We start from the raw sequence: 23,587 nt of genomic DNA, 5'->3' as shown, positions 1-23,587 counted from the left end.
CTGAGCCATTCAGTTCCTGCTATCTGTCCTGCTAAGTGAACAGTATAGTAACATAGTCCTACATAGGAACTGCTCTCCTGGATCAGACCCGCAGTCCATCTAGTCCTGTATCCCGTTTCCAACAGTGGCCAGCAAAAGGTGCTTCAGAAGAAGGCGCAAGAAACTCCACAGTAGATGATGAGGTATAATCTGCCCTTCATCCTAATAATAAGCGATTGGTTTAAAACATTAAACATACAGTGTCTCTCCCCTCGAATACTTTTTGTTGGCATTAACTTTTAGTTTTGTTATCCATATAAGTATCCAGTCCCTCTTTGAATCCTGCTAAGTACCCTTAGTAGTTGCATCATTTTCAAGACGTCCTATACTTTGGTTAGACAATGTGGGTGAGGTAATATCTTTCATTGGACCAACTTCTGTTGGTGAAAAAGGCAAGCTTTTGAGCTACACACAGCTCTTCTTCATGTCCAATATTCAGTCCAGGTTCTGGTCCAATAAAAGATATTGCCTCACTCACCTGGTCTCTCCAATATCCTGGGACCTACATGGCTACAGCAATATACGTTGGTTTACGTTTTTGCCATTGTGATTTTATGAAAGCTGCTACTTCCTTCTCACCCACTTCTCTCTGAATTTGTTTGTTTCACTACCTGTTTCATCTGGTCTTTTAGACTGCAAACTCCTTATAGCAGAGACTGTCATTAATTAGGTGCTTGTACAGACTCAAGCACAATAGGGTCCTGATCTGCTTGAGTCCTTTAGGTGCTACAATTGTAAATCAAAATAATAATATTCCATCCAACGTATTATGCTCTCAGTACTTAGATATAGTAAAAATGTAACACATAATTTCAGTGTATTACGCTACTACACAAAAACAGCACCTTGTGAAACTCAGTGCTCGAGTTAAGGGGAGGTGGAATGGAAATCCTTAATTAATTTAATTAAAATATGTGCTTTAAACTTGCTATCCTTCAGAAAGCTCATTAGGGCTTTTATTCATTGACAGATTAAACACAAACAATGCTACTGTTTGCAGCATAGTTAACATTTTCAAAAGCACCTAATTGCCTATGCCCCTTTCTGAAAATGGGACTTCAATGCTTTTGAAAAATTTATCCTATGCTCAAAATTCTCAAGCTTTGGCACCTAAAAATTAGGGATTCAGATCCTCATTTAGGCATGTAACTTAAAGTCACCATTTGTGCACTGCAGGTCTTCTGAAAACCAGGTCATTTTAAAGTGTCTAAATATGGATCAAAGTCCCTCCTTTTGGGTGCTCAGGTTTGAAAAAGTTTGGCCTATTCTGAATATACTGTAGAAGAGAAGAGAAAACAAAAAGCAAAGAACAGAAACATCTTGACAAAAGCAACAAAAACACATCACATAAAAATGTCCATAAGTGTCACTGCTGAAATTCATTACTACAACCCATTACCATTACACTTATTTTTAAATCTATCCCTGTAACCATGCACTAAGCTACTCTGCTACTAAAATCATTCCCCTCAGTTGCTCACATTTTTTTCAGACATAGTAGAGTCCAACAATCAAATATTACAACACAAACAGCCTAAATACAGCTAGATACTCAGGTATGAAGCATAATATTTCTCCTACCTTTTCCAAATCGGATTTGTTCTATTCTAACATTCTGGTGAACTGCAGGCAGATCTCAGCCTTCCACAGCTCTGGTCGGAACTGACTCCCGATCCATCCCTTCCTGTTTGACCTTTTTACTTTCCTGTTGGTTGAACAGCCCAGCTTGGATATATGAACTAACAGAAAGTTGACCATTAACTGATACTGTCCATCCAAGAATCTCCTTTTCTAAAATGCTCACGATTGCAAGCTAAGTGCATTGAATTACTAACACTTTGCCATGCAGGAAAATATAGTACTGAAAGCCTCAGTCAGATACATTTGCTCTTAAGAGCTGCTATTTATTACCACCTATACCTGGAAGCCCCAACCCATTGTGTTAGGCATTATACAAACATATAGTAATAAGTAGTCCTTAAGGCAGAGAATACACGACTTTGTTTAATTTGTTTGGGTTTGGGCAAAGTATTAGTAGGCCTGTTGATTAATTACAGTTAACTCACGCAATTAACTCAAAAAATTAATTGCAATTAAAAAAATTAATCGTGATTCATCACAGTTTTAATCTCACCGTTAAGCAACAGAAACGACTTTGTCTGTACAAGTGCAAGCTGGTCTCCATATTGGAAGAGAAGGTTCGAGGTCTGGAGCAACAAGTATCGACCCTGCGTTGCATAAGAGAAAATGAAGATTTCCTGGACAGACGTCAGGCTATGCTTCTACAGGCACAACGTTCTGAAGAATTGGAGCAGGTTGCGCAGAGGGTACTGAGGGATGGTGTAGAAAATTGGCAGCATGTGACCTCCAGAAGAAGAAAGAGGAGCGTCCATGTACCAGCAATGGAGATACAAGTGAGCAACCGTTTTCATGCTCTCTCCACAGGTACTAATGCGGAGAGTGGAGTAGATGATACATCTGAGGGAAGGGAGCAGAAGGAGACTCCACCGACTGGAAGGCATGAGATGCACTGTCCTAGGGATGGGGGTTCCATGACCACCGCTCCCAAGAGGAGGAGGAGGGTGGTGGTGGTCGGGGACTCCCTCCTCAGGGGGACTGAGTCATCTATCTATCTATGGTGGATGAAGCATGAAGAGACATATGAATCTTTAGCTCATCTGGCACATAAATATCTTGCAATGCTGGCTACAACTGTGCCATGTGAATGCCTGTTCTCACTTTCATGTGACAATGTAAACAAGAAGTGGGCAGCATTATCTCCTGAAAACGAAAACAAATTCGTTTGTCTGAGCAATTGACTGAACAAGAAGTAGGACTGAGTGGATTTGTAGGCTCTAAAGTTTTCACTGTTATATTTTTGAATGCAGTTATTTTTTGTACATAATTCTATATTTGTAAGTTCAACTTTCATGGTAAAGAGATTGCACTACACTACTTGTATTAAGTGAATTGAAAAAATAATAATTATTTTTACAGTGCAAATATTTAATAAAAAAATATAAAGTGAGCACTGTACACTTTGTATCCTGTGTTGTAATTGAAATCAATATATTTGAAAATGTGAAAAACATCCAAAAATATGTATATAAATAGTATTCTATTATTGTTTAACAGTGCGATTAATCGCACAATTGTGAGAGCTTATAATATTGCTAATACCCAACAGATATTAGTAAGTATCATAACTAAGATCGTTTATTTAGAAGCTAACATTTCCTTCAGAACTTTGTAAGTGAGCTACAGCAGTAACATATAAATGAGAATTATTTTGATTGTTGTATGCTGTGATAATGTGCATTATAAACATTGTTATAATATGATAACAATAGGCATCTATATTCTGACCTTGCAATATGCTGAATATCCTCCATTCCCAGTGAAATCAGTGGAACTGGAAACTACTTAAATCCTTGCACAGTCAAGACTACCCTTCACAGGATAGTCTTTTCCCTCAAGAACTTCATTAACTGTATGATATTGCATAATAATATCATATGAGATTGCATAACACACATTGTGCTAAAGTCATTACATTTTAAATTAACTTGTAGCACTGTTGTGCTCTTTAGCAGGAAATAATATATTTTAAATTAACTATTTTCCCTTCAATTTTGCAAATATTTAAGCCTTGTTGGCACATTTTTGTTTTCTTTGAAGATTTGGGGGCAGTTTCTCCCCACATTTCAAGTCACATTATTGGGGATTCTAGGAAAGGACCGAGGAGATAATTGGTTCCTATATTTGGATTAAATGTATCATTTTCTTTTGTAACTGTGCAAATCTAATCTACATTCAAATTTGTGACTGTTCTGTGAGTAACAGCAAAGTCTCTCCCTAGGTTTCTTTAATGGCTCCAATCATTGTATTATCTGAGCACCTCATAAATGTTAATTTATCCTCACAACACCATTGTGAAGTAGGCAACTATTATTAACCCTATTTCACAGACAGGGAAACTAAGGCAGGGATTAAATTACTTGCCAGATTTCACACAAAGTCTATGACAGAACCAGGAATTGAACCCAAATCTCCTTAATCCCAGTCCAGCATCAGAATCACCAGTTTCTTCAGCCTTTTTTGTGGTTTATATCCCAGAAGATGGTACCATTATTGTTCATCCTGCTGTACATACCTGTAATTGTTCTTAGATTCCTTTGGGTGAACACCCTACATTGTGGTATTCTCAATGGAATTTAAACGGTGCTTTTTGACTCAAGATGTGCAGCTGGAGGGAAGTGGGGAAATGGAAAGGTTTGTGCCTAGGGAATGAACGCATCTAAAACTGGCCCCGGCCCTTGACCTTCTGTAGCCTTTTAAAAACACCACTACACAGAGACAATTCAATGCCTCTACACCTGCCCTCATTAAATAACCCCAGAGACTAATGCACTGTAACAAACAGGAAAAAGCACAAACCGGGTACATTAGGAATTGCATATATCCCTTATGCTTCAGCTTGCAAGTCCTAGGAATTTGGTGCTGCATGACTTGCAGAAACTATTCAGATTCCTTCACATTGGGGCATAGGTTCTGTTGGTGCTTTGAACTCTCTCATAACTATGAACATAATTAGATGCAAATGAGATGCCCCTGTTTTTGTATAGCTGTCCTGGATCTTTTCAGGATGATTGAAAGAAGCTGCCAGGAAGTTGAAAGACGTCTCATATGAAAACAAGATATTTCCTTTAATTTCCATTGTCTCTCTCTGGCATTGCTATTCAGCATCCTGTTTGCTTGCTTCACTGCAGCTGCACGTTTGGCTGAAGGCTTTAGGGTTTTCTTCAGCAGTGCCTCTTAATATAATATAATGTGTTAATACTTAAAGACCAAGTTCTACCCCCAATTACACCCAGGCAGTCCCACTGAAGTTGGTGAGATATATATAGGAGGGCAGGTTTTGGCCTTAAGAGCCTAATTTAAACCAAGAGAAGGAAGGACATTTTGCGTTAAGGACACCATGTGATATATAACAGCTGAGAACCTTTAACACAAGTGCCAATAATGGAGCTTTAGAACTGTGGCTGAGTGGCCTTCTCTTGCCTGCCTTGTGTATATTCTAACTTGCAGGGAAAATTGTGCAGTTCTAAATACCAATCTCATGGTATCTGCAGTCTCCTGAGGTCGCTGAACTTTGTCCTCCCCCAATGCACCGTGTAGTTAAATGAGCATATGTCACTTTAACATGGCAGTCATGCTAGTTCTTTATGTATATGCTGGACACAGTCACTTTTGAAATGTGCTTAAGACAGTTTTGTCTCCTTGCATAGTTTTGGTCTGATTAGCCCCTCATTTTCTTCCAGTTGCGGATGCATAATCCCCAAAAATAATGTAATCTGGATTGTAAACATTCATTAGCTAATATGTGTATAGCGCTTTGAAGATGTGATGTATTGCACAACTGCTAAAGACATGTCTATATAACAAAAGCTGTGCATGGGCTAACTTCTCTGAACAAGTCTGAATCCAGCTAACACGGATAATAATAGAAGCGTGGGCTTCAGCACAGGCTTGCCGAAGCCCTGGCTGGGATGATTTAGTTGGTGTTGGTCCTGCTTTGAGCAGGGGATTGGACTAGATGACCAACCCTAATATTCTATGATTCTAGTGAGCAGAGTACATACCCAAGGCCTGTGCCAGGTTTAAACTACTTGTACTGAAGCCCACATTGCACTGTCTTTACTACTGTCACTATGTGCACTAGCTAGAGTCAAGCTAGCTCAGGTAGGCTGGCCTGTGCACAGCTTTTGTTGTGTAGACATACCCTAAGCACGCACCTGATCCTGCAGCCTTTTATTCAGGGAGTAGTCCTGACTCACCTAAATAATTGCATTGACTTCAGTAGGATTCCTGGAATGCAGAAAGGTCTGCGGGATCATGGTCCTAGATTATCATTTTAACACTTGGATTACTCTAAATTTAAATTCCACTCTTTAAGAAGATTAGATTCCAGAATTGCTTCACTCTAACAAGCATGTTACACCTGAACAGAAACTACCAGTCAAATAAGATCAGGGGTTAAAGTCTTTTGGCATCAAACTGTGTCAGCATTTCCGCTTCCTTGTCGGAATCAAGATAGCCTAGCTTCCCCCAGCTCTTGCAAAATGAAAAGCTGGCTCTGCAATCTGGGTCAGAATGTAAAAACAGAAAACACCGAGAGAAAAACATACTCTGGTCCAGTTCTAAGGAAATGCAGTCGCCCTGTAGTCTGCAGGGAAATGCTGACTCAAAGCACCCAGCTGTTACAATACATTGCTGTTGCTCTGAAGATGTTTACCTAGCTTTATCAATAATAGTTAAACTTACTTCAGATTACCAATGTATGTTGTTATTCCTCAGCAGGAAAGACAACATGCTGTATGTCTCACAAAGCTTCCTGCTAGCTATTATGCGTCCGTATGGCTCACTTTTAGCATTTCCAGCACTTTAGCTGCAGGCCAAGAAGTCAATGAGTTCAAGTTGAATGCTAGGATTCAGGATCAGAGTCCAAGGCTAACAAAGCAACACAGTACTAATAGAAACCTGCACTGTTAGAGGTCCTAATATTCAGCTGACATTTAAATAGGGTTACAACCCCACCCATGGTTTCTATTGTATTAGAATGGGTGAAGCCGGCTAAAGTAGCCTCCACCAACAAAGCTCAGGTTAAAAATGAATGGTAGAGACTTACCTGTTGGAAGATGTAATGTCTTTTTCCCTGTTTTTTGCTGCTCAGCAAAATTGTGTTGTTTGCTTGCTTTCCAGTATACTCCTTTCCTTTCCAAGGGGGTAACCTCCTTCTTTAAATAAACATGAATTTTTGGATGGTACAAATAGAGAAAAATCTTTTATCTCTGGATTTCAGTGGACAAGGAGGAAGGCTCAGTGTACTCAGGGGGGGTTAATCTACAAAAAATAGTTGAAAAATTTAGCTTTCCCCAGCTCCTGTAAATCTGGAAACCCACTGGGAGAAAGCTAACCCCCTTGTATCTTCTCCTGGAAACTGGGATTATAAAGCCACTCAATGAACCAGGAGTTTAGATTTATAGCATAGAGGACTGAGGCACAGTAAAACATTGGGCCAGTACTCTTCTGTTTAGAATAACAGAGCCCCTATAAATGGCTTTGGTGAAATAAAGGCCTTTCAAGAGAGGGCCAAACCATTCAGTATGGGAGGGGAGATGCTATGAAATGTTCTAAACATGGTTTGGTAGAAGTTTAAATACTGCCATAAGGACTGATGGAACAATTTAAATACTTTCCCCCCACTAGGAATCACTGTGTAGTTTGTCATTATGTTTTATGTGGTTTAAAGGAAATGTAAGAGTCCATGGGAGTGAGGTAGTCATGTGACTTAGCATCTCCATTTAAAAGCTCAGCGTCTCAGCAGGTTTGACAATAAGGAGAGAATTTGAATGAAAGCACCTGCTTGTGGGTACTAATGGAGACTTCAAACTAGTGGGGGGTATATACCATTTTGGTTGAAAGTTGTTTGGTTTGTTGTGTGTCTCAAATAAGCTTGGTATGCGAGTATCAAATTTATTGTTGTCAAAATGTGATTTAATTCCTGTATCCTTATTTTAAAAAGGGATGTTAACTAAGGCTTTTCCCTTAATAAGGCCCTTCATCTGGGCAATTTATAGTGCTTTCTTCAGCTCCCCAGAGTGTAGGGACGCTGTGTCCACCTGTGCCTGAGTGATGAATTGGTAGGGCTGAAAATAAAAATAGAGAAGCGCTGGGTTCTGAGTACAGGGTGACCTTTTCTGGAACTTCATGGCTGCTTGATAAAAAGCGGCAGCCACTTAGCTCTGCGTCTAACTCTTCCCTCATATTGACAGTATTAGGCAAAATGTACTGTATTCTAGATTGCATTTTTCTTGTTAACGTATTTTCTCCCACAAGCAGTGGCTACCAACAGTCTGAACCTTGTAGGCACAAAGAGGTTTTGACATGTAAAGTATAGTGAGCCTATGCTCTGACCTCAAATGAGAAAATGTGGGTGGGATCCAGGAAGGGACTTAAGCATTGTGTCACTCTGAGTTGCAATGCACCAACTTCTAGGTGCTTAGACAATGACAGGAACAACACTGTGATTCGCAAAACCTGAGTTAGGTGCTTCGGCTCCCTATACAACGAATGGGGAGAGATAGGTGCATTAGAATGCCATCCACAAAAGCCAGTACGCTAGGTGGGGAATGATCTAAGCTAGGTAATGGGAACAGCTGATGAGGGATGTTGACAGGCTGCTCCCCTCTCTTGGAGTTGGGTGCCTGCAGGGAGGTACCTATTTCCTCTAGCAATGCACAAAGGGGAACAAGCAGCCTGGAGTCAGGCAGGTTAGGTACTTAAGGCATTTCTTGCAGGAATAACGCTGATACCTGTCTGGCTTCACACAAAATGGCTGAAGGAGGAGGAAGTGGTGGTAGCAGGGGCACATAGAGGCTTGCGGGGGTCTGGAGAAAAATCTGAAACTGAGGTCCCCCTCATACCCTTCCAAAAAAATTACCACTGAGTGGAGTCTGAGGGTGGGTGTGAGACCAAGCATGCACCGTACTCACCCCATAGTAACAACTCCTGTCCCCATTCTGGCTGTTGCAGGGTTGCAGTGCTGCTCAGGGTTAGGCTGGCCAGCAGCCCTTCCATCATGATGGGGGGAATGCTGGGCCAAATTTCAGTGAGTGGTGGTAACTGTTCCAGTGTGGATAAATACTTAAATAGTCATTGGGCCAGAGAAAGAGAGAACATGTGAAAGTCACTCTGTAGTTTAATGGTTAGGGCACACAATGGGGTGGTGAGAGACCCAGGATCCAGTCCCCCTGCTCCAGTCACTCTTTCATTATTCACAGTGGAACAGCTTCAGCAGGGTAGAGTGAAGGAGCCCCATCTCAGAATATCCCAGAGCTTTGTGGTAGGTTAGAGTACTCTTCTGAGAGGTAGGAGACTCCTGTCCTTTCTCTCCCTTTAGCAGAGTTGTGGGGGATTAAACCTGGGTGTCCCACATGCCAGGTGTGTGCTTTCACCATTGGGATAAAAGTTATAAGGCAGACACCCCCACCCCAGGCTGGATTTTGAATGGGCTCCAGGTGCTCTGAGGTTGCCTACCAGATTGGGCCCCCGCACATGACTAAGATGAGTAAGCACCTGCCCTCCCCTGGTTTGTGAATTGCTCTGTGACTTAGATGGGTGCCTAAAGGGAGGCAGTAGTGCACATGCCCCATGGCCTAAAACTTAGTTGACTAGGGAACTTTTACGGTGGAAATGAGTTTAGACTCTAGCTTAGGCAGCAGCCAAGCAGGAGTTTTGTGGATTGGACCATTGGTTTCCTGATTCTCCATTTAAGTCAGTCATGTCTAGACAGCCCAGTAATCACCTTAGTTTGTCTCATTTTGTAGCCAAAGTAATGAGACTCCAGTATCTCATCTTTCAAAGTCACTTGGGGTAGGTCTACACTGCAAACTTGAGCCCAGTGTAAGTAAACTCAAGTTAGCAGACCTTGGGTTTGCTAATTTAAGACTTGAGCATCTATGCTCATTTGTAATCCTAGGTTAGGAATTGTTGAACTCTGGATCCTAACCTGGGGTTCCACCATCTACATTGCATTATGTGGTCCAGAGTCCAATTACCCATATGCCATACTGCCTAGCACCCTCTTAAAATGTAGCTGCTCTACCCTTTTGTTCCTGGTGCAGTGTGGGAAAACTTGACTGTCCAGAGGACAAAGAAAGTCGGTCTGAGGGGTTGTGGGATACTTTTGACAAATTCCCAGAGCACAAGTCAAGTGGGGCTGTGTCTACACTGCAAAGCAATATGGCTTGAACCCTGGGTCCCAGCTTGACTCAGGTCCGGATCCTCCATGTCTGGGGAGTCCTGGGTTCGAACCGTGGGTTAGCACGATTTGTGTGTAGATAGAGGTGGAGTTAGGCTTGAGTTCAAACCCTGGGCTTGACATTGCAGTGTGGACGTACCCCTGGGGTTCAGGCCTTCCGTCAGGAGCTGCATGCGGAGGGTCCATCATCTTGAGGTATCCCATGCTTCTCCCCATAGAGGGTGCTCTAGGAGAAAAACGTTTGACTGTTCTAAAGTCCATTGACTCAATGGGAGTCTTTCTACTGGCTTCAGTAGCTTTTTGAAGCAGGCTGCTACATTGCATACATTGTATGTTTTTATTTTAATCTTATCATACTAGACAGATATATTTTTAAAGAGTTTAAAATTTAAAGTCAGTGGGAGTTTCATGACTGATTTTAATTAGCCTCACAAGGCCATACCTGCTTCAGGCTTTTGTAAGATTTCTCAGGCTCTCTGTACTGCCTTTGAAACATTGGGGGTGAAATCCTGGCTCCATTGAAGTCAATGGGAATTCTGCCTTCAATAGGGTCAGGATTTCACCCCAGGGCTTTTGGCAGCACCATGGCTGTGCTTACCAGGACCCCAGGTACCACAAGTATAGAAGTGATGTAGAACAGAGAAAAAGATCCTGTCCGGACAAGCCCAAAGGAAGGCTGTTCTTGAGCCCCACCAAGGTTAAAATTCACTTAACATAGGGGATATCGTTCCCCTTTTTTAAAAAATTAAATTTTATGGCAATTGGCTTTTGTTGAGAAATCTGAGGCAAAATAAGTGATAGGATTGTGTGCATGTATCCATATGCATCGTTGCAATCACCTCTGGAAAAGAGCAAAGTAACTGTTTAACAGTGCATGGGAATGCTACCCAATCACTTTTCACAGAAAGCAGATAGTACTTTAGCCATTTAAAACTGAAGGGAGAGTTTCTATGTAGGAAGAATGTAATTACCTACATTGACATTTGGCCATAATACTATAGTTTACACTCCTGTTCTTATGACTGGAATCTTCAATAACTAGAAATTGTCAATACTTCAGGTTTGCATCCTCTCCAGTAGCACAGTCAACCCAGTACTATGTTTGGGTATTGGTTCACATAGTGACACAGACAGAAGAGTGACACCAACTAAACTGTCAGCACTACTTCCTGCAGCACTTGAGGTTTTTTTGTATTTGCCATGGCTCGAGTCTATTTTCCATGAGATCTGATGAGATCACAGTTGATGGTATTGCAGCAGATGTACTGCAAGTATCCGTCATTCAGACGTTAATGAGTCCTGGGGGAATAATGAATAGCTATTGTCCATGTTTTCCACCATGCATGAGTGTAATTTTTTCCATGTTGGTCAGAGAATATTGCAGCAATCTATTTAGAGCATCTAACTTCGTGTAGAACTTAAGTCAAGATATGGTGTATCCTGTTGTTGTATCCAAAGATTGTACCAACAACTTCTTTCTAATTTTAGAAGAACCCTAGAAGGATTCAAATTAGAAAGAAAATCTAAATCCATAGTAGCATTTTCTGGGCTTTTTAATGAAGGGTATGCTAGCATAACACTAGAATTACCTTTCACAACATGAAGATTGCTCATTCTTGCTTTGTGGTCCAATCATACAGAGGAATCTTAGTCTCCCTTTCTTAAAATGCACTTTCGACGCTAAGCTTTGTGTCCAATTGATACTAGTGACCAAAAAAGTATCTTACCTTTGTGTTTCTTAGCTGTGTTCACTGGGTGGTTTTTCCGCAATATGTATCATACACTCTTATTCAGAATTGCCCCTTTTAATCGCAGTACACAGTCTGGTCCTCTTCTGATGTTGTAAAGCTGCTGATGGAATTGCCCAGAATTTGGATGATTGTCTAGCCACATATAACATTTTAGATGATGACTGAACCCTGAATTGAGCAACAGACACAAACTGACCCTCTACCCCATGACACCATTGTTTTTCAATGAAGTTAAAATGGTCTAAGACTGGTGTAATGGGGTGGAGGATCGAGCCCACAGTATTCAGTTTGAGTTGCACAGGGATATGAGCTGATGTTCCAAAATACTGTCCAAACCTTTACTCTCTTAAAATTTATGTTCCTGATCCTGTCTCCTTCTGCACTGATGTGCAAGGTGGAGGTTGTGGAAAAAATGACTTAATGAGCCTTTAACTCCTTGGCCTGGGTAATCTCTAAGGAGTAGCAGTTATGCTCTGTCGGATAGATGCAGTTAAGTGTTTTTCCCAGTACAGTGCCATGGCCAGTACAATTCTCTCAGACGATGAACCATGTCTGCTCCCCTTCTTTGCTTGGACCAAGCCAGCATTTAGGCCCGTGTTCTATCCAGACCACCATTGTCTCTGAATGTTTGAGATTTGTAAGATTTCTCCATAACTGGCTGCTGCAATTTAATTGGATGTATTTTCCTGAGTTTAGCTGTCTACTTTCGTCACATAATGTAAATAATAAATAAGATTACTTCTTTTTCTTGTTGATAGCTTGGATCAGCCTGTCTTTTGTGCTTTTTGACACTGCACAATATATTTAGACTGAAAGTATACAAAGAGGAGGCTCTGGGTCTCATCTATTTCTGTACCAGATATGGACTGGTCACAGAGCTTGCTTATGCACACCAGATGTGTTCACCTTAAAATCCATTAATGCTCCACCCCGGTATAGCTGTTGTGAACTTAAATAAGGTATAAAGCAACAGAGTCCTGTGGCACCTTAAAGACTAACGGATGTATTGGAGCATAAGCTTTCGTGGGTGAATACCCACTTCATCAGACGCATGTAATGGAAATTTCCAGAGGCAGGTATAAATATGCAGGCAAGAATCAGGCTGGAGATAAAGAGGTTAGTTAAGGTATGTTACACACAGTGCCACCTAGTGGCTGAGACATATAATACTGTTTGGTATTTCATTACACTGGGCACCTGACAAAATAGTACGAAGAGACAAAGTGGGTGAGGTAATAGCTTTTATTGAACCAACCTGTGTTGGTGAGAGAGAAAAGCTTTCAAGCTACACAGAGCTCTTCTTCAGACCTGGGAAAGGTACTCAGAGTGTCAGAGCTAAATACCCCTGTAGTCCTAGTGCAGGGGTTGGCAACGATTGGCATGCGGCTCGCCAGGGTAAGCACCGTGGCAGGCCAGGCCAGTTTATTTACCTGCTGATGCGGCAGGTTCGGCCGATCGCAGCCCCCACTGGCCGCGGTTCGCCGTCCCGGGCCAATGGGGGCGTCGGGAAGCGGAGCGGGCGAGGGATGTGCTGGCCGCAGCTTCCTGCCACCCCCATTGGCCCGGGACGGCGAACCGCAGCCAGTGAGGGCTGCGATCGGCCAAACCTGCCATGTCAGCAGGTAAATAAACTGGCCCGACCCGCCAGAGTGCTTACCCTGGCAAGCTGCGTGCCAAACGTTGCCAACCCCATCCTGGGGTCTACACTACCCCTCCATTTTGTCCAATGACTATAGGGGTGTTAATGGGCCACTTCACCTTGAAGGGTCCCTAAGAGTATGTGCTAACTACTATTCGATCTTGTATTTAGCTGTGATGCTCTGAGATATTACCTCACCCACCTTGTCTCTCGAATATGCTGGGACTGACATAGCTACAACATTACTCATACTATTTTGTAAGCAGTAGAGTCTTGAAACAATAAAGATACAGCAATCCCACTAACCCTTCCACGGAAAATAGAACAAAAATCCCCATCCTTCTGTCCCTCCCTCCCACCCACCCCACCCTCCTCAGCCCTGTTCCAAATGCCTGTTTTTAAAAATGTGCTCTGCCGAGTACTTGAAGGGTCACCAGACAAAGACTCATGTGGACTGGGAGATGCTTGGGGCTTGGAGTGTGCCTATCGTTAACCTGCAGGGTGACAGCAAGGCCTACAGTTCCTAGAGGGGAGTGCTTGTGTTGCCCAGGGCCGATGAAGTTGGGGAGCTGACTCACAGCAGACACAGACAAGGTTCCGCTCACTAAGGAGACGTGGTAGCGAGGTGCCTCGTAGGCCTGGGTGCTCCTGCGAAGCATCACTCATAGCTTATAGCTAAGGTTGCAAATGGTGTCTATTATAATCCCCTGTTCTCATAAACTCATAACTTCCCTAAACATTCAACTTTTGGGCCAAAACTTTCCATGCCTCATAAGTGCCTGCAAAAAATGGCAAATTTTGAAACTTTGCCTAACCAGAGTTCCAGGCCTAATATTGCTTCATTGTCTCCTTGTGCTCCCCCATTGATCTGTCTGTATCCACCCATCCATTGTCTCTTATCTTATACTTGGATTGTAGGCTCTTTGGAGAAGGGGCCAACTTTTTATTCTGCATTTGTACAGCACCTAGCACAACAAGGCCTGGTCCATGACTGGGGCTCCTAGATACTATCACAATACTAATAAACAATAATCAGCTGGTGATATAAGCCTATTCCATGAATATTATTGTAATAAGATTAACCTCATTTTTTTCAATCAATTATTTGTATTTATTTGACAATTGTACTGGTAGTGCCTAGAGACCTCATTACAATTGTTTAATAAATGGGCATCTCTGGCCCAAAGTTGCTTAATCAGCTTGAGACCATAGCATGAACTTTGTTTTTGTTCTTGTTTAGCTGTTTCTGCAAGTTTTCTTTGCTGCTGATTGACTTTTGTTGAACTAGATGAGCACTGACTGCCTTGTTGCCACAGTATCTCTTTCTCTTTGTCAAAAAAATGCAGCTGCTCTTCGTCATCTTCACAATTACTTTCCTGAGCATGTGCAGGTAAATGTTTGTTATTGAATGTAACTAATATTTACTGAGAAAGAGACGAGCCATGGAATCACACCAGTCTTCATGGTCCGAGGAGTTTTTCATTATCACATTCATTCAACATTTGTTCCATCTTTGCTGATTACCACAAAGGGTGCCAGTGCTCTGTCATATCTCAGAGTTTTGCTGGCAGTTGCTGCTGCCCTTGTCTGAAACATGTCATAGCCCTTCTGAATGTTTCTCCTTGTTCTTATCACTTCCATGGTAAATTCTCAAATGAATATTATTTGATGTTGAATCTCACTAATATCTGCCTTTGGTGCCTCTTAGACACTTTAACCTGATGTACAGGGATTTAGTCATGTAAATCCCCATACTTAGAGATGAGGGTATAGCAGTCCGTCTTTTTGAGGCTGCAGATTTATCTTGATCTGGGCATTAATGACAGTCATCTGAGTCAGTTTCAACAGTGTAACAAGTGTGAAAGTTCTTTGTAGAGTGTTGGCATTTTGACTTCTTAGTACATGATCCAATTCAGTGCGGACACAGATTTCAGACCCTAGAGTCACAAGGAGGGTTATTGTGGGAGCCTGTATGGAAAGGATAAAATTGACAGGAGGTGAAAAGCTTGTCCAGATTTGCGTCATGGTTGTTCACTTTCTTGGGTGTGTAAATGAACTGCCAGTAACTCAAGGGTTAATCTGTCAGGCCTAGACCTTTCATGTAAACCATGAAAAGTAAATTGCTGATGGCACAGCAGATGGCTTCAGTCCTCAAAGTCTGTGCAAAAAACTGATTTTTGTCTTCATCAATATATGTCCTCAGAGATCAGGCTGCTAATAAGTAGGGTTATCTCCAGAAGATGTTATGTAGAGTGATATATAACAGGTTGGTAAGTCTGACTTAAGTACTAGACAAACTGGTTGAAACTACAGTAAAGAACAAAATTGTCAGACACATAGATGAACATAATTTGTTGGGGAAGAGTCGCATGATTTCCCTTTGGTGAAAACATGGTTTTTGTAATCTACTAGAATTCTTTGAGGGGGTCAAGAAGCACGTGGACAAGGGGGATCCACTGAATATAGTGTACTTAAATTTTCAGAGTCTTTGACAAGGTCCCTCACCAAAGGCTCTTAAGCAAAGCAAGCTGTCATGGGATGGGGGAAGGTCCTCTCATGGATTGGTAACTGGTTAAAAGGGTAAGAATAAATGGTCAGTTTTCAGAATGGAGAGAGGTAAATAGTGGTGTCCCCTGGGAGTCTGTACTGGGACCAGTCCTATTTAACATAGTCATAAATGATCTGGAAAAAGGAGTAAACAGTGAGGTGGCAAAATTTGCAGATGATACAAAACTACTCAAGATAGTTAAGTCCCAAGCAGACTGCAAAGAGCTACAAAAGGATCCTGGGTGAGTGGGCAGATGAAATTAAATGTTGATAAATGCAAATTAATGCACATTGGAAAACATAATTCCAACTATGCATATAAAATTATGGGGTCTAAATTAGCTATTGCCATTCAAAAAAGAGATCTTGGAGTCATTGTAGATTGAGTGAATGTTTTCAGACAACTATGTGCAGCAGCAGTCAAAAAGGTGAACTGAATGTTGGGCATCATTAAGAAAGGTATAGATCATAAGACAGAAAATATCTTATTGCCTCTATATAAATCCATGGTACGCCCCCATCATGAATACTGTGTGCAGATGTGGTTGCCCTATCTCAAAAAATTAATATTGGAATTGGAAAAGGTTCAGAAACGGGCAACAAAAAATGATTAGGGGTATGGAATGGCTGCCATATGAAGAGAGATTAATAAGACTGGGACTTTTCAGCTTGGAAAAGAGACGACTAAGGGGGGATATGATAGAGGTCTATAAAATCATGATTGGTATGGAGAAAGTAAATAAGGAAGTGTTATTTATTCCTATTCATAACACAAGAACTAGGGGCCACCAAACGAAATTAATAGGCAGCAGGTTTAAAATAAACAAAAGGAAGTATTTTTTCACATAACACACAGTCAACCTGTGGAACTCCCTGCTAGAGGATGTTGTGAAGGCCAAGACTATAACAGGGTTCAAAAACCAACAAGATAAGTTGATGGAGGATAGGTCCATCAATGGCTATTAGCTAGGATGGACAGGGATGGTGTCCTTAGCCTCTGTTTGCCAGAAGTTGGGAATGGGTGACGGGGGATGAATCACTTGATCATTACCCGTTCTATTCCTTTCCTCTGTGGCACCTGGCATTGGCCACTGTTGGAAACCAGATACGGGTCTAGATGGACCTTTGGTCTGACCCAGTATGACCGTTCTTATGTGATGCTTTCTCAGTCAAGTGTTTCTCTGATAGACAAACTTTGAGAAAAATGCCCACACTTACTTTCCTCTCTTGAATTACTTCTAGATAGGAGAAGAATGGGTTTATAGTTAAAGCACTGGACTAGGACAGAGGAGATCCAGGTTGAATTTCTGGCTTTGCTACAGACTTCCTCTGTAACTTTGAGCAAGCTTCTTAACTTCTCTGTGCATCAGTTCTATAAAATAGGAATATTTTTCCTTCCCCGCTTGCAGTCTAAATAGATAATACAAGTTCTCCAGGGAAGAGATTTTGTCTTGTACCATGTGCAATCTAGAAATAGATGGCCAGATTTTACTGCTGGCTTAACTGCATTGACATCAGTGGAGTTATACTTGTTCAGGCCAATATTGAATTTGACCCATATGTGCAAATAATGAATTCTTGCAAAGCTTCATAGGATATCTGGCTTGTCAATGGGAATGCACGGTCCCAGAAGTCTGCCTTCCCATTATCATGATTTTTTTTTTCAACTCACTAAAAATGCCTACCTCTCTCATTCAGGAGATACTGTAATATTTAATGCAACATTTAATTTTCCTACATTTAGTAAAAGTTGAATGACTGTAAATTATGGTGGTGGAGGTGTCGTGTAATCTTTCATGATGGCTCAGAATATGGTGCTCTTATTGTAAATCTGGTTTAACATCTCTATGGTCAACTAAATTTCCAGAGGTATCAACGCTATCTTTCCTTGGTAACTTTGACTTCACGAAACACAGCAGACAACTGCGTCCTTTAAAACATTTCTCTGCAAGTCTGCACTTGATTGGAATAATTCCAGCCTATTACTGCCCTCTAGTTGAAACTGCAAGAAAATAAAAGTATTGCAATAAATGTAGCAGGTCTTATGCTTCAATACTCTGCCCTGGGTCTTCCCGGAAGGTCTCGGACAATATATCGGGGGGGGGGGAGGGGAGCTTAAAAAAAAATGATGATGCAGTCTAAAGTTATGTGAAATTGAGCAGTGGTGGTGCAGAATAATTGCCTTGCCTGTTAATTCCCTTAAAGACATCAGTAGGACGTGTAAACATATCTTCCAAAAACATCAGAAAAAACTAGCTGGCTGCGAGAGCTCCACATCTTCCTTTCTTTCATATACAGTGCCACTTTGTGTAGTAGGTTTGTTAGGGGTTCTGTCTCGGGGGGCCTAAGTAGAAGGATTGTGGGGTGGGTGTAAGGCTGCAAGGTCTGGGAAGGGCATCCATAAGTTTGAATAGTTTAGAGAATCATCCAAACTTTTGGACATATTTGAACTCCGGTTCTGGAGCTCTTTATCATTAGATTTATGGGTTTTTTTGCTAGAGTGGAAGCAGGTTTACTCTAGTATGTAGCTTGTTGTTGTGAGGCTGAGACTGCATAATTCTTATTTCCTTTAGTCCTATAAACAGGGCAAGAACTAGGTAAATGTGTGTATGTCACTTGTGTATACATCAGATCTAGTACTGTAATGCATTACACATACATGAACAGTAATAGGAAAGATCCTGGTGGAGAGCCACTTACATTTTTAATCTCATTCCTGAAACTGTCTAATCTTGGTGGTCTGGTGTCTGAGAATCAGTCATGGTTGGGATTCATTGTGGAGATCAGGACAGCTTATTTACTATTGATGCTCAAGATTGTTCCCTGTATGAAATTGCTTCCCTCCTTCACAACCATGTTGAGGCTCTTTTTCTCCTATTTTATAATCTTCAGTCTATAATCCCTTATGTCAGTCATTTGATATGATATTGTACTAGACTTCTACTGAAGAACTCTTTGCAGCCATGATACATAGAATGGATCCAGTTCTGCACTTGGACAGAAGGGGAAAAGGGTGGCTGGTCTAAGAGCTAAGACCCTGGTCTGTAGTGTAGGAGCTGTGGGTTCAGCTCTGCCTTTAGACTTCCTTAATCTCTCTCTGTGCCTAAATTTGCCATCTGTCAAATGGGAGGATATTTCCTTTCTCTCACATTGTGTTCTGTTAAAGCAGTGTAAATTTGAAGTGTTGTAACTCTATTGCCTGTAATGGAGCTACTCCAGATTTGCACCAGTGTAAATGACAGAGCAGAATGTGACCCTTGATTTGGGTAAATCACAAAGGAATTAATTTAGTTGCTTTCTGCCCTTCACTTCCACCCTCACCAATTTTAATGTGTTGTTATAATGCAGTGAATGAAGTAATATTAGTAATGGTACAATTAATACTTTTTTCTATTCTACAAAGGTTATTCTATTGCCTTCATCACTGTAGTGCCTGAACACCTTTCGGTAGCTCATTAAGTGAGGTAAATAAAATTCATTCTCTCTCCTCTTCTCTCAAGGTGGAGGACTCAGTGTGCAGTGTAATGTTTAGGTTTGGGAGCGGTTGTGTTTGGTTTTGGTATTTAATTTTTTTTAAATATGCATGTTGCCAGGAGTATATGTTAGTGAAGACAGGACAAAGAAGTTCAACATGCACTTGGAGAGGAAGGTGGCAAGGTATGTGATGGTCTTTAGTTCCTGCGACAGTTCATTCCACAGTATGGGAACAGCCCCTGAGAAAGCTCTTTCTCCCACACAGATGAGCTTTACCCTTGTGGTAGAAAGTTCCATTCTGCCTGAGGAGCAGAGCTGTTGCCCACAGTATTCATTCTGGAGTTTTAGGAGATCTTTTAGGTAGTCTTGTCCCAGGCCCACTGAGAATGTTGAAGATAAGGACCAAGACCTTCCAGGTGACTCATTAATCTATGGGAAGTTAGTGTAAGAAGCAGAGGACAGCTTTAACGTGCTCACAGTAGCCCATGTTGCTGAGGGGTTGCACTACAGCATTCTGTATTGGTTGGATTATCCAAAGAACTGATGTCTTCAGGCCCGCGCATACTGTCTAGCCAGTGGCAGATTAGCCACTGGGCCAACAGGGCCTGTGCCCAGGGGCCCAGGCCAATTGGGGAAGCCCCAGAAAAATGGATGCCCCAAGCTTCGACCTGCTTCCCTCACCTACTGCTCAGACCCCGCTCCCCAGCAGGACCGCCAGGTGCAGCAGGGGAATCCCCTGCACCGAGTGACTGGATAGCAACTGTGAAAGAACAGGATGGGGTGGGGGGTAATAGGTGCCTATATAAGAAAAATTCCCCCAAAACGGGGCTGTCCTATAAAAATGGGACATCTGGTCACCCTACCTGCACCCCAACCCTGCTCCCTGGCAGGAGCGCCAGGCAGGGAGGGGCAAGCCCCCGTGCTCTGACCCCATTTCCCCGGCAGGAGCGCTGGGGGAGGAGGAGCAGGAGGGACTGCAGGCAGAAGGGGTGGGGAAGGTCCCCCACTTGCTCTTGCTGGGTGTCCCACAAACCCATAATCCACCTCTGAGTCTAGCCAGGAGGTGATGAGAGCATGTATCACTGAGGCCAGGTCATCATCTGCTCATATGAGGTAGCATCTACTAGCTTTATGTTGGACAGTGCTATATGACAACCTCACATCAGCAAAGAATCTAGGATCTACTAAATATGGTAACCAGAATGATGCCAGATACACAGTGTAGGCTAAACAAGAGGAAATTAGGACACCTGTGCAGGGAAATGTACAGTTAAACCTTCTGTTACAATGACAGTCCAATAGACCATATTACTATCAATAGGCTGAAAAAAAAATTATAGCTTCATATAAAGAGCAGTTTTCTTGTGAGTCATATTTAGGAGAGAGTGCAATATATTTACATAACACACAAAAAGGACAGCAATGCAATTATAATGTGGTATTTATTATAAAAAGCACAAAATTTCAATACCATAGTAAGTATGATAGTCATGAACATTTATTGACTGTATTAAGCATTTGCTAAAGTTTTGCACTATCTTGTCATTGCCCTGCCTTGCTTACCATTCCGTTTACTCAAGTCTCATTTTTCCCAACATATGATGTTTGGTTTTGTTTCGCGGGCCAGCCATTTGTGAGGTTGCTTATGTTCTTACTGGTATTCCCCACAGGTGAGTCAGTGTTTTATTTTTCTTTGCATTTCTATTGGTCTCTCTTGCTTGCTGTTCTTTCTTGTGTATAATTTATACAGAGCTATTGGCTAATACCTGTTATGCTTCATGTCACATCAAGCAATTGCTTTTCAGCTATTAAAGTTTGTTTGTTTTGACCAACTTTCTTAAAGCTGACTACTGATAAGATTGAATAATTCCTGATTGTCCCCTTCCAACAAAGATTTCTTTTATCCTCCTTAGTTGTTCCCTTTGTTGTTTTCATTCTTTCTGTTTTCAAAGTTTGCTTTGGAGTTGTATTATGAGCTATAGGTCAAACATATTTAGATGCGTAAAAGGTAATTATGGCAGCTGGACAATATCTCAAACTTATTGCTGCTGCTGTAATATTTATATACCACCCACAGAAAGAGAGGTGCTTCACATAAAAGTTTATCACACAGATACAGTCTCCTTAATATTACATTATGTTACTATTTCAGTGTTACTGTAATGTAGCCATAATGAAATAGTAACTCATTATTTATAGACAAATTGATAAATTGCTGGAAATTTGTTGCCATATCCAGAAGCTTGCAACAATTAACATCTTTGAGCGTGTTATTCTTTTGAGAACAATCTTCACTTACTTAGTCTTATAATTTTGTTGATTATATTAACATCCAAATGCTTCAAGAAGGATCAAAGCTCCATAATCCAAGATATTAGACAGAAGGGCAGGTACTGCCTCTTCCCCAAAGAGCTTACAATTGAAGGCATTGTGTCCATTGGGAATTTGCCCTGATTCCAGCAATTGACAGCTATTTCCCAATGTTGCTGCCTGGGATTTGTAATGGTGCAGCTACGTTGGTTGCTGCTTATTGATTACTGGAATCAAAGTGAATTACCTCTATAGTCAAGGCCTATAAAGATAAGCAACACATGACTGGGGGAGAGTAAGACAAATATATTTAACACGTTTTTTCACAGAGATTTCTTCATGCAAACAGAGATGTGGAAAAAAGCACAATATTTGTGGAAGGTTCAGACAAGTGTCTCTAATCACTGATGGGAAGGAAGAGCGGGAGCCTGATGGCTTCAGATTTTCAGACCCAATCATAGGGTCTTCATACAAATAAAACTCTCATTCCACTAAGCCATGAGCTTCTTTTACATAAATGGCATTGCAATAGTTCTAAAAAAATACCTTTTGAGTTCACACTGCTGCAAGCACACCTTTCGTTCTGTCTCTGAGGGCCTATTTGTTTGTCAAAAATGTCATTTGGATCTGAATTCTGTACTTGGGTTCTTTTGCTAAATCCATCCCCAATTTCTCTACCATCAGTTTATGAGAATGAAGATTTCATTCTAAGATTCATAAAAAGGTTCAAATATTAGGGAAAAGCAGGTAGATACATTCCAGGCCCAATTCAAACTCTCCCCCTGCCCATCCCCTTATTTATGTTTAATAGTACTTTGCTGGACTAGTGCCTAAAGAACTAAAGCACATGCTTAACTCTAAGCATGTAAATTAGTCTCGCTGATTTAAATAGGCATATTTGTGCAGTAAAATATCACTCAAATTGAGTGATAAGGCTGATAGAATTCAATGACAAATATAAAAAATTGAACTTTATTAGGTTTAAAACAAAATAGCTTTCAAGTCTCATAATATTTACAACTCAGAATGTCAGACAAGCTGAAAATAAAGAAACTTTAAATAGAGATCTTTCAGTAAGAGAAAAATTATATTGTTGCTGATATGAACATAAATGGAGCAGTATCTCATTCTAAGCTCTGAATAGTTGTGATACAAAAGAATAATTGTCTTTCATGAAGAAATAAAGTGGTGATGCAGAAATTAAAAAAATTCAGTAAAGGAATGAAGACAGATGGAGAATGGGTTTCTCATGTAAATTACATTTTGTCACAAAAGGAAATGCTTACAAACCGCTGTATAAAAGATATACTATATATCTACTTTATAAAAGATGTACTAGTTGGAAAGGGGAAACCACTAGGGAGAATGTGAGGTGGGGATTTCAGGTACAATTTTCTAAAGTACCTAAGTCCATTTTCAAAAGTGACTTTTGAAAATGGGATCTGGGCTTATAAATCACTTAGGCACTTTTCAAAATTTGACCTTTGATACATACTTGATAATGACCTAAAATGGAAACATTTTTTGAAACAAACATGCTAACTAGTATCAAGTAAAAGACTATACCAATTTTATTTTACCAATGGATTTATTTGTTGGGTTTTTGATAGAAAAATCAACAATATTTATTGGAAATATAAAGAAATAATATCCCACTTATTAGTTGCAGCTACCTTTTCTATAACAAATCAATGGAAGGAAAAACAACCATCCAACATCTTTATAGTTTACTATAATTTAGAAGTTTTGGTGATGGAAAAGTTCATTAAACAAAGAAAGGGGAAACCAAATTGCAAGACACTTTGGTTGAATTCATGGAGGGGAGGGAGGGGGAAATAACTTTCCAGCAGCCTAACACACAGAATTATGCCAGCTTCTCTGAAGTAGTTATGTTTGGTCAATGCAGAAATCTACAACATGCTATAAATATGTGTACATATAGAGGGACAGTATCACATAAATTGAATTTTAATATCATAAAAAGCAACTGCTACTGGTTGTATT

At 41.0% G+C, this 23,587-nt stretch overlaps 1 protein-coding gene across 13 annotated transcripts in view; it reads right to left on the bottom strand.

The window, feature by feature from the left end:
• Positions 1–7,191, bottom strand: part of SH3TC1 (SH3 domain and tetratricopeptide repeats 1) — a 63,149-nt gene extending 55,958 nt beyond the window's left edge. For 6 of the 13 annotated variants that reach the window (XR_010601584.1, XM_042855515.2, XM_042855521.2 and 3 more), the window contains exon 1: positions 1,621–1,766. The gene's annotated coding sequence lies outside the window, so the exon portion shown is untranslated. Of the gene's footprint in view, positions 1–1,620; positions 1,833–6,727 lie in introns of those variants that run through there. The other 7 variants (XM_042855518.2, XM_042855524.2, XM_065597108.1 and 4 more) reach the window with 6 other exon arrangements.
• Between the last annotated feature and the right edge of the window lie 16,396 nt (positions 7,192–23,587).

Source organism: Chrysemys picta, chromosome 5 (assembly GCF_011386835.1).
Source record: "Chrysemys picta bellii isolate R12L10 chromosome 5, ASM1138683v2, whole genome shotgun sequence".
Lineage (NCBI taxonomy): Eukaryota > Metazoa > Chordata > Testudines > Emydidae > Chrysemys > Chrysemys picta.
The sequence above is the reverse complement of the archived record's forward strand: the minus strand, read 5'-3'. Positions and strand labels throughout refer to the sequence as shown.